Raw genomic sequence first — 15,841 nt, forward strand, 5'->3', positions numbered from 1 at the left:
TTTGGGAACAGTAATTAAGCGGAGAACGGGATAAACAGAACAGCGGAAGTTCTACTCCAGCCACCCATTCGCTGGAGCTCCGTGTTACCCCTTGCTGAGTTACATCAACATCTCCGCTGCATTCTTCATCGTTACCTAAGGAGATCAACGGCTTTTGGGTGCCAGTGTGATTTTACAAGTCTGGTCTGCCCTTAGCGTGCATTCTTATTGAGAAACTCCCCAGGCAGGGAGGACGGAGCTCTTGGAGGAGCTCGAGCAGGGCAGGTTCCAGCTCACCATGTCAGATGTGTGGCAGGACTCCGGGACAACCTCCCGGGATCCGCATACCAGCAATTGCTGAGATAATCTGGCCCCCGAAGCTGTTCAGATCATACACATTAAGCACACATCAAATAATAAAAGACAAGTTACTGGGGAGATGGAGCTCGGAGCTGAGTTCCCCGCTGCTGTGGAGGAAACCCCATCTGCGAGTCCACTCCCTTATCCCCGAGACCCTGGCCAGCAAAGCTCGTCCCAGGGATGCATATCCTGGGATAAAAACCCACACGTAACATGGGTTTGAAAACTCTGAGAGCTCGCAAGGGAAACAAATAGACCCCCACAATGGTTTTACAGAATCATCAGCAATAAACATAAATCTAATGCATTTGACGCAATCCATTTGAGTCTCTCAGAAATACAGAACAAATTGTGGGGTATAAAAGGGCAGAAGGCCCGAAAACAGCTCAGCAAAGGGACTCAAGCTTACCCTGCTAGATTGGTTATTCTGTGGTGGTTTCTAACTCACTGGTGTGAGTGTGTCATGGATCTTACAGATGTGTTTTATACAGATATTTGCATTATGTAGTTGTGTGTGTGCACAGAGGGAGAGATTCTGTTATGGTTAAGGTGATTATTTTAGCACTGTCATCCTGCACGCCTGGCTGATGTGGATATTTGAGATGAATGTTGATACTATTGGTTTCCTCTTCTGATCTTTGAGCCTTTTGCTTCTGATAACAAAACGTAGACTGATCCACAAGGAATTATTTGAGTGATTTTCCTAAGACCACCCCATTCTTTCTGTTGTAGGATATAGATGAGGATTTCTATACACCGTCAGCAGTGTATAATCCGCCTTCTCTAACCTGTCTGGCAACTCCTATGGGAGCGTGCTGCGAACGGGGAGAAGTGTGTGGAGTCAGCAGCAGCCGTGAGCGTGCAACGTGCAAAAAGAAACCGGCAACCGGGAAAGGAGAGAGGTTTAAAACCCGATGATGAGGCTCCAGGAGAGCAGCGCTCAGCCAGGCAGCCCCGCTCTGCCCGTCCCGCGTGGGGAGGTGGCGGTGCCATGGGGCTGTGGCGGTGCCATGGGGAGGTGGCAGTTCCATGGGGAGGTGGTGGTGCTGTGGGGCTGTGGCAGGGCTGTGGGGAGGTGGCGGTGCCATAGGGAGGTGGTGGTGCCGTGGGGAGGTGGTCGTTCCATGGGGAGGTGGTGGTGCTGTGGGGATGTGGTGGTGCCATGAGGCTGTGGCAGAGCCATGGGGAGGTGGTGGTGCCGCGGGGATGTGGTGGTGCCGTGGGGAGGTGGTGGTGCCGCGGGGATGTGGTGGTGCCGTGGGGAGGTGGGCGCCGCGTCCCGCCGGCTGCGCGAGGTGCGGTGCTGCTGCACGCACAGGCAGATTGCCCACCAGATGGTACAGCCTACTCTTGGAGAAATATTTGAAAGGGCAACAAAATACAGCAGGAGCCATTTGACAGTCCACATGGTTAGTGCAAAATTAGCCAAAATGAGTCCGCTGGCAGCACAGCCAGTGCTGAGCAAAGCTGGAGCTGCAGCCCAGGGAAGGCGCCCTAAAACTCTCGGAGATTCAGGAGGAGCACGACCTTTGAAGGTCCCTTCCAACCCAAACCGCTCCATCATTCCCTGGTTCAACAGAAGCGTTGTGCTCTTCTCTCACCGTGGCCACTGTGCCCCCCAGCACTGCTCTTCTGCCGTGCCTGGGGCACCTGGCTGCCTTTAACTGGGAGCACTGGTGAGTCTCGCTCCCAAATTTCACTGGTCACATCTGGACCACACAAGCTTAACCCAGTACCAAAAAACCATCAGACTTGTGCATCAGGTCAGTGGAGCTGGGAGAGGGACAGGGACCTGCAGCCACCAGGGGGTTCCTGCCGCCCCCATCCTCCAAAACAACGCACCTGTCCTGCATCCGAAGGACAGGATGGGGGACACACGCCACCCCCCTGGCTGACACAGCCGTGCGGCCCCTGTCGGTACAGGGGGATCCTCCTGCAGAACAGAAAGGCAAGGAAGGAATTAGTGAGTGTCCTAATTAGAGCCCAGAGAGAGTCACTGCATTGCCACTGATTTAGGCAATTAAAGTCTCTGCCACCCCAAAGCTGACATCTTCAGGTGGCTCGTAACAAAAATTAATACCGCTGCTAACTGTGCACCTAGTCATGCTGTAAAGTAAATTAATTACTGCAACAGAACTAATAATAACAGTTCGGGCAGGATAGGAGCAATATTATGGTTTACCATCAGAGACTGTGCTGAGGCTTTTGCCTCTCTGCTGCCCATGAGTGCAACCCGGCAATTGCTGACTGTAACATTTCTATTGTATAGTTTATGCTAAATATGCATATCTTAATTGCATTAGTCAAAATAATTAGCTAATATATTTTTGCATAATGACGAGGTAAGCAAATATCACCATAGCTCAGTGCTTCTTGCATGAGTAAATTTGGAAAATTAATAGACTCCCAATTTCCTAATTATCTGTCTTTTATTCCAAACTCAAACAATGAAATGCTATTGCACACTCCTGGGCAGCTTGTAATTTAGTTTGCACCTTGAAGATTTAAAAGCACCTGTTTTCCTTTTCCCCGCTTTGAACAGGGAAGGAGAACAACCGTTCCTCCCGCGCCGTCTCGGGGACCGGGGCAGCTGCGCTCGGATCCCCGAGCTCCCGAGCCCCTCGCTCCCGGGCCCCCGCGCTGTGCGTGCAGCTGCGCCCGCGGAGCCGGCGCGGCGCTCCCACCCGCTCCAGCTGCGCCGCCTCGCTACCTGCGCCAGCTTCTGCGTTTCCACGCAAACTGCAGCATTCCGGAGTGCGTCTGAACATGAAGCTTGTACACTCATAAACACGGGCCGTTCAGAGCGAAACTCTGCTGGAACAGCTAAGCGTTCCCTCTCTTTAACCTGTGGATGGCACGAAAAAGGAGAACTGGGAGCATCTCTGAGCACAGATGAGGAGCCCACATCTACAAACCTGGTTCTCCTGGAACCTTTTCCTCCCCGGCGGGCAGGACGGGGCTCAGACCCGAGGAGACTCGCCAGGCTCCCCCGGACTCCTCCACAGGCACCAGGCAGCTCATCCCTTCCCTCCCTGCAAAGAAACACAGTTTTCCCCACATTTTTTTTAGCAACATTTTTTTTCTGCTAAACCTTCCTTATTCTTTCTCCCTGGAAAAAAGATTTCTTTCTAAAACGCCGGAGCTGGGCAGCATGACAGGAGCCACAGCCGCCCATTCAGCGGGCTTGCGCTGCGTGGCTGGTATCGCGTGCTGTACGGTTGCAGATTGCCTTGTTGCCACCTCTGCATGCACCGCAGTTGTTGGGGTTCTCCGGGAAGAACAGGAAGATTGTGAAGCCTCCCTTAAAAATGACAGAAGCGCTCATCTGAAGGGAAGGAGGCTGCTGAGCTCATTTTATCTGTCTTCACCTCAGAAAGAATCCACGGCCCTTTCCAAACCAGCCGCATCATGGATTTGAAGGGAGCACCGAGGTTTGCAGGCACCCCGCAAATGGGTTTGCTTTGGAACCGGGTGCCGTTGCGGGCATCTCATGCAGATGTCAGGATCTGCTGGCTGCGCACAGCGAGCCGCGAGCACGGCGGTTTGACCCGTGTTTGGGATATCGCTGTCACTGTCTCGTGAAACTTGTGCAATATAAATGAACCAGCTGGTATTAGGAAAAGTGTGAAGATCTTTGTTTTCTGCCGGGTGGGGGAAGGGAAGGGGAGTGGGTGTGCTGCGAGGTTTGTCACACAAAGCCCAGAGATTCCGTGCTTGTGAATGTGGCGTTAGTAGAGTTTGGGATGACTTTTTTTGTTGTTTTTTGCTCTGCCATGTTCGGTGAAATCTGTAGCTCCCGTCACGCCTATTTGCTGGGCAGCTCTTATTAAGGCTGGTGACGCATTTGCCTTTTGGCAACGCTCTCTGCTGGGGATCCCGTGGGAGGTGGGACCGTCACCGCCAATCCTGCCCCTTTCCCATGTGCTCGGGGGCCGTGATGGACCCGGTGGGGATCCTCATCTCCCTGCTCGTCACACACGTGCCGCGCGAGGGCCACCAGAGCTGTGCGCCCAGCGTGTCCTCGCCCGGAGACGAGGGGCAGAGGAAACGAGTTAGAGACCCTCCGTATAAACTTGTCAGTGTGTCTTTATAATGCCACTTCTGGTTCATTTCCTAATCTCTCTGCAGTCAGAATGGTGCGTTTCGGTGTCTACAGAAACAGGTCATTGTCACCTCTTGATGTTAGGTGGCACCTTTGAGTTGCGCCTTCCATCTTCTCCTTCCCTTGCTGGGACTCCTCGGAAGGTTTTCTGGGGCGATGCCCGCTGGGGGAGACAGGATGTGACACTTGCAGCCCTATGTTTGCCACCTCAGCTGGAATGGGAGCAATCTAGAGCCGTTTCCACGTGACGCTCATCCCCAGCCCACAGGACGAGCGGGGGTGACGCCGGAGCCGGTTTGTCCCGGGGACCCCCGTGTGCACCCCGGTTCCGTCCCCCACCCACAGCCAGTGCGCTGCTTGCACGTTCCAAAACTGTGCTGTCAGCAATATCACAAGAGCGATTTCTTTATCAAAGGTCATTACCAATTATTTTGTAAAGAACTGACGCTTCAGTAATTACCTGATTTTATCTTTTTCTCTTTTTTTTTTAATGTAGGTCATTTATATTTCATTATTGTCATGTTATGGCCTATCTGCTTGCAAAGAGGCATATATTAAAACCAGCGACTTCGCCTTCATGTCAGAATTATTGCCCTATATTTCATTTGCCATTTTATCTACTGTTCTGGAGAAGATCATAGCTTGTTAGTTAAAGTGTTCTATAAACTAACACACAGACACGCAGGCGTGCTCTCTCCCGACCGTTCCGCTCTGCATTCCGACTCTTCCCTACCCACAGAGCAGTGAAGAATTTCCTGCCTGGTTATTTTAAACCCAGAGGCCGATGGCTGGTACCTGGTTTCCCACCACATGCTTCTCATGCAGCAACAGCAGCTCCCAAAGGAGCTTGTCCCAGTGCCATCTTGCTAAAGGAGCAGCTCTCTGTCACTTGTATCATAGGGCTTCAGGATAATTATTGCAGGACCCTATAAAATGTATTAAATTCATCCTTATTAAATCCTAGAGGGCTGAGGGACTATTCTGCTGTTTATTGGATGGTTTTAGAGTTTATCCTGACCGCCTCCTCACACACATAGGAATGAATAAGAAAGGGGAAATGATTTTTGCAAACTAACTCATAGCTTATTTGGTCTGTTTTCATGATTTCTGTGTCTGTTTAGAACACACAACAAAACGTTCTCCCAGTTAATGACAACTCAGAGCAAAACTCTGCTAGGAAGCTAATTCTGGAATGGGACTGTCTGGTGTTATCATTTATGTTTCCCCATTGCCATAAGAGTATTTTAATGATGTCAATAATGTACATAGCATTTAATTATAAATCAGTTACCTGGCATAAGTAATTTCAGTGTCCTTTAACACACCGCTCTGAGCCATGAGCTGTCGGAGTGTGATGCTCCCGCCTGACCTCACCCTTCCTCCGGCTGGATGCAAGGCAGGAACATTTAGGAGAGCTGGAAAATATATGTAATGGCTGCGTTTTGCCAGATGTGTGAATGAAACCAGATGTGACAGCTGAGAACAACTGCCTGTCGGTTCAGCCCTGTTGGGCTGCGGGAGGGAGGGTCAGCGCCAGCGCCGCTTCCTGACCGGCTCGCAGGAGTAGCTGCCCAGGGGTTGTGGGGGTCCGTAAATCAGCAGTGCTGATCGCAGCATGTGGGGTGTTCCGATAAAAAAATGAATCGGAGAAATAAGCAGCGACCTGCCGTGCCAGATAAGTTATGGCAGCAAGGCTGCGGGTGACGGATGCTGCAGCGCGAGCAGGAGATGTCAGAGCCCACATGGGCCCCGGGACAGGTGGCAACAGCTCCGGTGGCACAAGACGGGAGAGACCTGCGGGAGCAGGGCAGGGAAAGGGGAAGGACAAGGGTGGCTCTGTGCAGCCTGCGAGCGAGGATCGAGCGGTCTGTCTGTCTGTCCCCCACCCTGGGAGCAGGGACGGAGCGGTCTGTCTGTCCCCCATGCTGGGAGCAGGGACAGAGTGGTCTGTCTGTCCCCCACCCTGAGAGCAGGGACGGAGTGGTCTGTCTGTCCCCCATGCTGGGCGCAGGGTCAGATCAGTCTGTCTGTCTGTCCCCCACCCTGGGCGCAGGGTCGGAGTGGTCTGTCTGTCTGTCCCCCACCCTGGGCACAGGGTCAGATCGGTCTGTCTGTCCCCCACCCTGTGCACAGGGTCAGATTGGTCTGTCTGTCTGTCTCTCACACTGGGCACAGGGTCGGATCGGTCTGTCTATCTGTCCCTCACCCTGGGCGCAGGGCCGGTGGCTGTGGGGTCTCGGGGGTCCCAGTGGCTGGGGCGAGAGGATCAGTGTGCGCACAGGTAACTGTGCCAGACACGTCTGGTGCTCCACACGGCACTGGGGCTCCGCTGCCACCGCTGCGCACGGCGCACATGTCACCACTCATCTGTCCCTGCCTCCCAGGCCGCAGGTAAGGCTCTGTGTGACCGGGCTGCTTCAAATGACCCCTCTTTTGGAAAAGTTCATCTCAGTAAGTGTATCCTGCTGGGGTGTATGGGACCTGTTGAGAGATGCTGCTCAGAAGCTTTAGGCACGGGTTGAGTACTTAGGGGTGACTGTCATCTCTTTTTAATCGGCTTTGTATCTACTTCAGGAGAGTTGCTCCTCATTTACTCCATAGTAAGAGAGAAGCAGATCAGATCCCTAATTCACCCCCACAAGCCTTCCGGGATAGAAGGGATAGTTGATTTCAATATATGTAATTAAATGAACTGATGATGACTGGTGTATTCATGTTATCAGTGTCTATTGTAAAAACGCCCTAGACTACGTCGTTTCCTCGCACGCTCCCCGTGTCTGGTGGGAGATGCTCTCGAGCTAACGCAGAGCTCCTTCGTGGTCTGGCTGGAGTTTGCTCACTTCCGCAGTGGCATTGATCACAAGAAGTCTGTGATTTCTGTTCTTTGCTTAAAAACACACCGCAAGAACTGCATGCATGTCAGGCTGAGCCTGTCCCAGCAGCACAGGTGGGGTAGCAAATGATGCCACAGCAGGGACCCGGGAGAGCATCCATCCTGCAGCGTGGCACAGGCAGAGGGACGAGGGTGCTGGAGCTGTTTCCACTGTGAAAACCACAACCAGCACCAAGAAACCCTTGAAAAACTGCACACAAAACCTGTGTGCAGAGAGCAGCCTGACAGCGCTCGTCACTTATTGCATGGTCATACCTGTATTGGCAGGTACACGTGTACATATGCATAGAAATATGTATATGGATTTAATATGTGTATACACACACACACATGCATTAGATGTAATAGGATCTACATGAGACATACATAAAATGAAAAGACACATGTAGACAACTGCACATGCACAGACCGGCTTAAATTAAAGCAGGACTATCATAAGATCATCTTGCAAACTTTTTAAATAAGAAAGTAATTTCCTTACAAATGGAAGCCTTGTTAGATAACTTTGCAGAGGAATTTACACAGTTTAATGAATGAACCAGCTCTGCCTTGTCCTCCATGTCCGACGAAATAAGGCAAATAGTTTTAAAATATTACACTCAATTATACTTATAAATCTTGCACAGGTAATGAACATATTCTTTAGATTGCAGAAAGAGCTGGACACTTATCTTACTCTTTAAGATAAAATACCACATCCATATAATGCATTGCTAAGCTTTCTTTTACCATACACGTTGCCCAGAATCCCATTTTCTATTAAATAATAATCATTGTAATTAATAGACTAGTTATTTTATCTCCCTAATCTGGTTACAGTAATTTATCAAAGGTATGTAAATGAATGCGAAAAAAACGGCAGTTCATTATTATTTTCTAAAGGGTACATGTCTCTCGCTGAAGCATGTGAAACGTAATTCTCTTGAACTTAATAAGATACTTGACTTGGCGTGATTCTGGGCAAGGAAATCCATTCAAGGCTTTACTTTTGTCACGCTCGGTTTGTTTCACTCGCCATTCGCTGGCAGTCCGGCACCCGGACGGGAGGGTCTGATGAATGATAGCACCTGAGGTAAGTGGCACTCCAACCAACTCTAACTGTTGACGTATGATGACATAATGTCCCCTCCAATTAATGACAAGGATATAAAACACCTGTATTTAGCAGAGCAGATGTTGCTTTTATGGTTAAACGCACACAGAAATTGACTTCTAAAGGACCAACGTTAACTTCTCCATTATTTGTTTCTCTATTTGTTGCACTGCGTTATGAGCGGGATTGAAACGTTACCCCGCGTGCGAGGAAGGAAGAGTACGTGCTCTTCAGGAACAGTAACTGCAGGCCGTCTCAGCACGGTTTGGGGAGCACAGGGTTATCTCTGCTGTTACGTGTCCCTAGAGGCACCTCTCCCCAAAGGTCTCAAAGCAACTTCCGAATGGCAGGACTTCCTGGGACACGTACAGAAATGATGCTACCCACAGCTCAGCCTGAACAAAGCATTATGCAGCCTTCACGTCGTGTTCTCTTCTCATCCCACCAAGGGGTAGCTGCCTCTGAATCCAGCCAATATCTCTATTTCAGCTCCAGTGACAGTCATTATGCTTTGACCCTGAGGGAGTCAACTTACACCGTTAGTCACTCACATGCTCACATCCACGTTATGCAATTCAGCTGCTGTTTTCTGAGGAAAAAGCCCCATTTGTTAAGAAAATGCCCATTAAGGGCAAATAAGCATAAGGGGCAATTTCTGTCCGGGGTGACGAAAGGATCCTACCTTGGAGTTTTCCTCACGTTAAGCACACAGAGCATGGCGAGGCTGTTGCGGTTCGTGTCCCCGGGGGTTTCCAGCCGGGAGCTGCAGATGGGCTCCACCGGGGGGTTATTTATAGAGCAGAAGTGTCTCCAGCTCTCCCAGATGACTGCAAGCCTCACAATATGAGGCTCTGTTCTTAAAGTCCCAGCTTCCTTACTCCTGGTATCCAGGAGGGTCTGAGATTTCAGTGGGTAAACAAGAAGTACCTGAGTCTCCTGGGAGTCGAGAAATGCTGCAAAACATCTCCTAGAGGTGAAAAGCCTGTTTTATAAGCGGGGCCTTTTGCAGCCGCTAAAACCTTGTGCCCATCTATATGTCAGGTGTCCCTGGCACGGTAAAATATTACTGGGGAGCAGGGTGACTTGTGGTTTTCTGTTCACTGTACACATGTATTTCACTTCCGTCACCCTAAACCTGCTTTGATTCTGACACCGTGTTCTTCAAACAGTATTTTCAGATGTTAAAGTATCGCTCAGTAAGTTATTATAGCTCAAATATGGTGAATAACCGTTCCTGTTAGAGAAAAGACCTAAAGCTGGATAGCCATGTCATCATGAATTCACTGCAGCACTTACAGGGACTGTGCTGTGTACTGGACTTTGTACCTGCTCTAGTCCAACGTCCACCCTTTGGTGGCACCGCCACCCCACCGAGGGCACGGCCTCTTCATTCTCCAGCATTTGTGCACGTAGGGTCTTGGATTGCGAGTTTCTGAGCAGGTTCCATCCCTTTCCTCACTTTTGCCTGGCAGTTGGTATGGAGATAATGATGGCAAATTAATGCTTTGTTGGCTCACCGTGTGTAGAAAGAGCTGGCTTTGTTTCATCTAAAATAGCAGGATTATTTGGGATGCTTCGTTTGCATGCGGTCTCTTCCCTTTTGTTTGGCTCATTTTCCGCATACCCCATGGCAGGATCTGGGGACAGGCTTGAAGTTAAAGCACAAAGGGAGGTAACGTGGCATTTCAGTGTGTGGGCGACAGCCCAGGATCACGTCCAGCGCAGGGAAAAGGAGTTTCTTTTTGTTATGAAGGACATGGAGTCTGAACACAGCCCTCGCACACCCCGAACACTTCTGTAAATATTTATTGGCCCAACAAAGCCTTTGGAATCGCTTGCGTTTCCTTGGGCAGCTCGGAGGACTTGTTCCTCCTATTTGCTGCCTTCCCCCGTTAGCAAATCACTACACATGACACCCGATATTCTGTATTCCCTTGTTCTGCAACTGAAGCTGCAGCAGCTGTGGCGCGGGAGCGGGCACGGCGCTGGCCACGGGGGCAGACACCCACGGACCGACAGCATCCCGCACAGGCCACGAGAGCGGAGACACATCCCGGCTCACATACAAGGAACGCAAAGTCACGTCCAATTATTACAGCTTTCCTACACATCCTAAAATATCGCTTCCATAAGTCAGCCTGAGACGGAGAATTACATTCATTTCATCCTCCTGAGATTAGAGAAGAAGTTCAAGTTTCTGTTCTAGATAAATAAGATTTCCTTAGAGCAGTTTAACAGCTGCAACCAAAGGAAAAAAAGCAAAAGGAGTGAAGCCATCCATTTTCCGCAATCAGGCGCACAGTGGCAGGTGCGAGTCAAGGGGCATGGCCTTTAGCAGGACCCAGGGCTTGGCCGCAGCGCTGCCAATTAATCATCCAGCAACACGCACTTGACAGCTTGGAGAAGCCTCCGATTCTTTTTCTCATGATTGCATTGCTAATTTGGTCTTTAAACTTCCTAAGAGCAGGCAAGACTGAACAAAAAGCTGTCAGGTTTTCGAATATGATGTTTTTCGAAAGGGAACCTTTTCTAAGTTGGTTCAGTCAGTCGTATCTCGGGAGCGGCTCATTCAGGTCAGTGAGAAAGCGTTTGAAAAGGTATTTCACCAGGGATGGGTGTTCTCCACGGCGTTAATCTGCACAAACTAGCGTGCATGTTCTTCACTCGTGACGTGAGCTCCTGATGTTCATGTTACAGTGCATGCGTGTGTGTGCATATGTGTGTGCACACGTGAGTGCACGTGTGTGGGTGCCCACGTGCGTGCAACACTCCCACACCCACACGCACCCCAGGTATTAATATGACATTATTTTGTGGGACACAGGGGAAGGAAAGCCCCAGAGCGCCTTTACACCGTGTTTTCCTGTTTTCTCAACAGTCGACTTGCTTGTTTGATGCCAACGTCTCATAGACCGAAACAGCTCCCGGGGGGATTTGGGCAGGAGCTGGCACGTGTTACCTCTGGTTTATGTAAGGTCTTGCTGCAGCTTCTATTTTTACCCACGTTAATAAAAAGGATTGTTCATCATTATACCAGCTTAGCAGACACAAATCACATGCCTAGGCAAATCTTAGGGGGAGGTAAGGTGATTCATTCCATTAATCCTCCGCTGCACAGAGTCACAGCAAATCCGGGCTCTGGTAGCGGGTCGAGGGCTGAGACCCTGGGGCTCCTGTGCCTGGTGGTGGCTCTGCTCGCTTTGGGGCTGTCACTCTGCCGCTTCTAATAGACACCGGTGAGAAACCAACCAAACAAACCCAGAAACTGAGCCCTTTATCAACACACGAGATTGATCTTAACCGAGTAACGGTAATATACAAACATTAATAACGCGCAGTCTAAATAAATATTGAAAAGTTTGCCAGCTTTTCTTTCAATATAAAAATAAACATGCAAACAGTTTTGTGGTAGAAAGCGAGCCGGCGGTGTATGATGTCCACACGCTGCAGCTGGACAGCAAGCGACGGGAGGCTGTGTTTTGGTTCCTGCGGTTCAGTGAATCGCGATGGAGCCCAGTACCTGCAGAGGCGGGCGAGGAAATGCGAGTGTGCGAGGAGTTAACAGTGCAGCCCGGGACGTGTCCTCGGGGTCACACGCGTCACCGCGGAGCCAACGCACCGGTGTCCCTGTTACAGACAGAAAAATCAGTGATTTACAGCATCCCCCGTTTGGCCGATCTGCTCTCATCTCGGCATCTAAACCCCCTCTGCCTCCTGACCTCTGATGGGGAAAGCAACCTACTGCATCATTCAATGCAATCATAATAAAGAATAAAATCAGATAATGCAGTAGTAATGAATAATAAAATTACACTCCTGTTGTCTTACTACCGAGGTTCAACAAAACGGAAAATATTACCAATACTGCTTGGCTGGGAAATGGAGCAGAGAGTTTGAGCCACAGACGAGTTTTTGCATGAATTTGGAGGTGACCGCCCCGTGTGACGACGGAGCAGGAACATCAACCAGGCCCAGGCTGAGCCGGAGCCACCGGTGGCTTTGCAATGTGCAAACCGCGTCCCCGCGCGGGAACAGGTGACACAAACCCCATGCATCTTTATTAGCAAGCGCCGGGCAGCATCTGGAGAGGCCCAGGCAATTATCTCGTGGTACCTGTCCCGGGGACAGCTGTGCTGTGCCAGGATGCTCCTGCGCCTGCTTCCAGGCTGCCCGAGATGGATGGAAACCATTACAGTTGTGTGCAGTCAGCACTCTGACACCGACGCCGCATCAGCTGCCTGAGGTTTTCTCCCGGGGGGAACACAGACCAGAAACGTGCTGCAAAAACAAGGGCACTGCTTCAGAAATCTATCACTGAAAGGTCTGAGGTGGGGGCGGCGGCATGTTTCTATATCTGCTGACAATTCTCCAATTCTCTGCATCAGGTCAGGTGGGAAAGTTAAAGGGAATTAGTCAAAGGTGTGAATTTATAATGAGCTATTGAAATTAAGCCAGTGTAGAAACATGCGCATCTGGAATTAAAGTGACCTTAATGTGATATAGCTTGATTTTCCGTGGGATGAGCTGCGTTAAACTGAATTCAGACCATTCTAACTCTGAGCAGGGGCTCAGACACTCACTGCAAGGACCACTGTGGTTTGGGTGCTCACTGCTGGGGAATCATGCACTTGGCAGGGCAGACACGGAATCGGCGCAGCGGCTGATTTGTGGCTTTTCTTGATTCTGCTCAGCAAGTGTTTGGCGCACTGAGAATTTGCACCGACGTTTCTGCTTTCAGGAGGTGCCAGTGACTTTATCAGCTTATTTTTTTAAATGAAGTGTATACATACATACATATGTACAAATTAACCCTTTCTGGCTATGCATATATGGATGTATCTGCCTGGTTTTCTCTCCGGTTCTTAAGCATAAAATAGAAACCAGTCAAATATGTACTCACGTTCACAAACATTAACTACTAATGGCAACTAATATTATGCATTAATTTTCAAATACTGGGCTAATCCAAAAGAACTGCTGATGCAATGAATGGGTTTGAAGCAAAGTTTCCACCCAAAGAGCAGACTTGGCAGCGGTCCCGTGTGCTGTGCAGGTGTCCGAGCGGGGCAGGGACACCGCGCCGCCCGTGTCGCTGTCACCGCGGGTCCCAATAGAAACACATAGCCGCGGCCATCCCGGGCTCGGTGCGATGGTGGGGTGATAAGGACGCAACTGGGGAAGCCAGAGATGAGCCAGGACGCCGCGTTGCGTCCCCGGCACGGAGTGCGGCGGATGATGGAGGGCTCTGCCATCCCCCGGCAACCACAGCCTGTGCATCAAACACGTGCCGCGGACACTAATGCCATTGCCATGACTGATGCCGCAGCAATATCTAATACAATCAGGTCCCAAAATATCTCTTTTTTACCTGCATATTTTTTTAACCTCGTTTTTCTATTCTGTCATTCCAATATTCATTTTTCCTAATAGAATTTTAAGACTTCCTGATGTGATTATATTATTCATTGTATCCTATTAGTGAAAACAAACTGACTCAAGTGAACCGATTAGGACCTGGCAGCAAACTGCTGGCACGCTGGGAAGTTTCTGGGGTTCCGTGTGGGTTTGTGCAGCCGTTTTCACTCCCGTACCCCAGAATCCCGACCCTGCAACATCTGCTGTTGCTGACCTGCACAACGAGATGCTGTTTGCTTCCACGGATGCGCCTTAGCACAGCTACAGCCTGTATTCCTCACTGAATCATTCAGCCTCAGGGAATCAGACGAATTTACCTAAGCACCACGAGTTTAAGGTCCCATTTTGCCCCTAGGTTCAAGGATTTAAAGCAAAAACTGATTCAAATGAGCATAAATTGAAATATCAGCTTGCAGGGGGAGGTAAATATTGTGAGAGGCGCTGCAGAGCCAGGCTGAAGGTGACAAAGAAGGTGAGAGCAGCAACCAACAAACTTGTGGAAAGAGCTGATCTGCCTGAAAATCCCTGTGCTGGCTAAAAACCCCAAAGAAACAGGCTTAAGATGCAAATGCTCGTGACCCTTTCATTCCCACGGCGAATGGAACGAGCCTTTCTCCTTCTCCTTGCACTCCCTTTTTCCGTATTTCAAAGACTGAAAACTGTGTTTTATTCCGTAGCTCAAAGTAAATGCACCCTGATTACAATATTACAAAAAGGAGCATTATAGTTACAGAAAACAGCAAGCATTGTGTTTGCCTTGAAAGTTGCCTTAAAAGATTTAATTTATATTTTTGATGATGAGTGAAATTTTTCGCTTTAAAAAAAATTAATCAGCTGTCAGTGCTGCAAATTTTAATTCTCTATTCACTAATGTTTAATAATGCCATTATATAATAATACATTAAGAAGCAAAATAAGACAAGCCACTTCATTTTGCTTTGGTCTGCCTTTGAGGACCGGCACTTGAATCCTGCAGATGAAAGGCTAATACTTTTATCCCTTAAACTACTCAGTCAGCCCCTGAAACTAAAGGACTTAAAGGAGAATAATTGGCTCTTTACAGAAGGAGAACAGAACAATGTGCTCTCTGCCTCTCAAGTTCTGTTTTGCATCTGGCTCCATATTCGTTCCTTTGTATAAATAAATTAAATAATGTCACCTAAAGAATCAGATCACAAAAATATTCTCTCTTTACACTTTGTTCAAAATTAATTTCCAGATGGCCGTTCTCTTGTGTTCTGGCCGAGGAGAAGATCCTGGCCCATGTGAACCACGACCGGGGGCGCGGGGGGAACCCTCACTTCGTCTTTGTACGTATTAATTGCAGAGACATCGCAAGCTGCTGTCCATAAGAAACAGTGGGAGGACAGGGTCGCGCTGCCTTTCGAGTGTTGTAAATCGCAGAGAAGGCAGAGGCGGGATGGCGAGCCCGCTGTCTGGAGTGTGGAGGGCTGCTCCCGGTGCTCCCGGTTCCATGTGGCGGCTGCGGCCAAAGCCGAGCCCGGCGCGGTGCCAGGAGCGTCTCATCTCATCAAGCCAAGGATTCCGTGTTCACTCGAGCTGAAAACATCCCTGTGCTGCGGCCAGCACGAGGTAACCAACTTATGTCCTATTTAAGCCCTATCTTGAGACCATAAATGTGAATTAAACATTCTGTAGGCTGAATAACAATGCTCACGACAAAGGTGAGGTTCAGCCCAGGTCTTTAGGCGTGCTAGATCCAGCTTTTCAGTCTCCAAGTCCCTGCATGGACTCGTTCTGCATTTGCTCTGTTTGCAAGGCCGGCTTTCCTCCCCATGGAGTTGTTCTGGTCACTTCTGTGTCCGCAGGCGGTGCCGCCCCCTCCTCGCTCACCGCTGCGCCCCCGAACCCATCGCCTCCGCCAACGATCGCGCAGGCTCCGGTTTGCCGCAGCTCTTCGCAAACCCATCACGCAGTCTCGCATGCTCCGACTGTCACTCGGCCATCACAAACACGCAGGTGTGCAGTAACCTTGCTC

The 15,841-nt window shown here is 49.8% G+C and overlaps 2 long non-coding RNA genes across 4 annotated transcripts in view; one reads left to right on the top strand and one right to left on the bottom strand.

Moving 5' to 3' along the window:
- LOC135577029 (uncharacterized) overlaps positions 1-15,841 on the bottom strand; it is a 114,475-nt gene that overhangs the window by 758 nt on the left and 97,876 nt on the right. For 2 of the 3 annotated variants that reach the window (XR_010468640.1, XR_010468638.1), the window contains 2 exons: positions 12,541-12,705; positions 6,632-12,054 (listed from right to left, as the gene is read on the bottom strand). This is a non-coding gene — a long non-coding RNA (uncharacterized LOC135577029). Of the gene's footprint in view, positions 1-2,181; positions 2,273-3,254; positions 3,372-6,631; positions 12,055-12,540; positions 12,706-15,841 lie in introns of those variants that run through there. The other variant, XR_010468639.1, reaches the window with a different exon arrangement.
- Positions 799-5,024, top strand: LOC135577031 (uncharacterized). The gene is made up of 2 exons (XR_010468645.1): positions 799-1,319; positions 2,882-5,024. It is a non-coding gene; the product is annotated as an uncharacterized LOC135577031 (long non-coding RNA).

The sequence above is a fragment of the Columba livia genome, chromosome W (assembly GCF_036013475.1).
Source record: "Columba livia isolate bColLiv1 breed racing homer chromosome W, bColLiv1.pat.W.v2, whole genome shotgun sequence".
NCBI lineage: Eukaryota > Metazoa > Chordata > Aves > Columbiformes > Columbidae > Columba > Columba livia.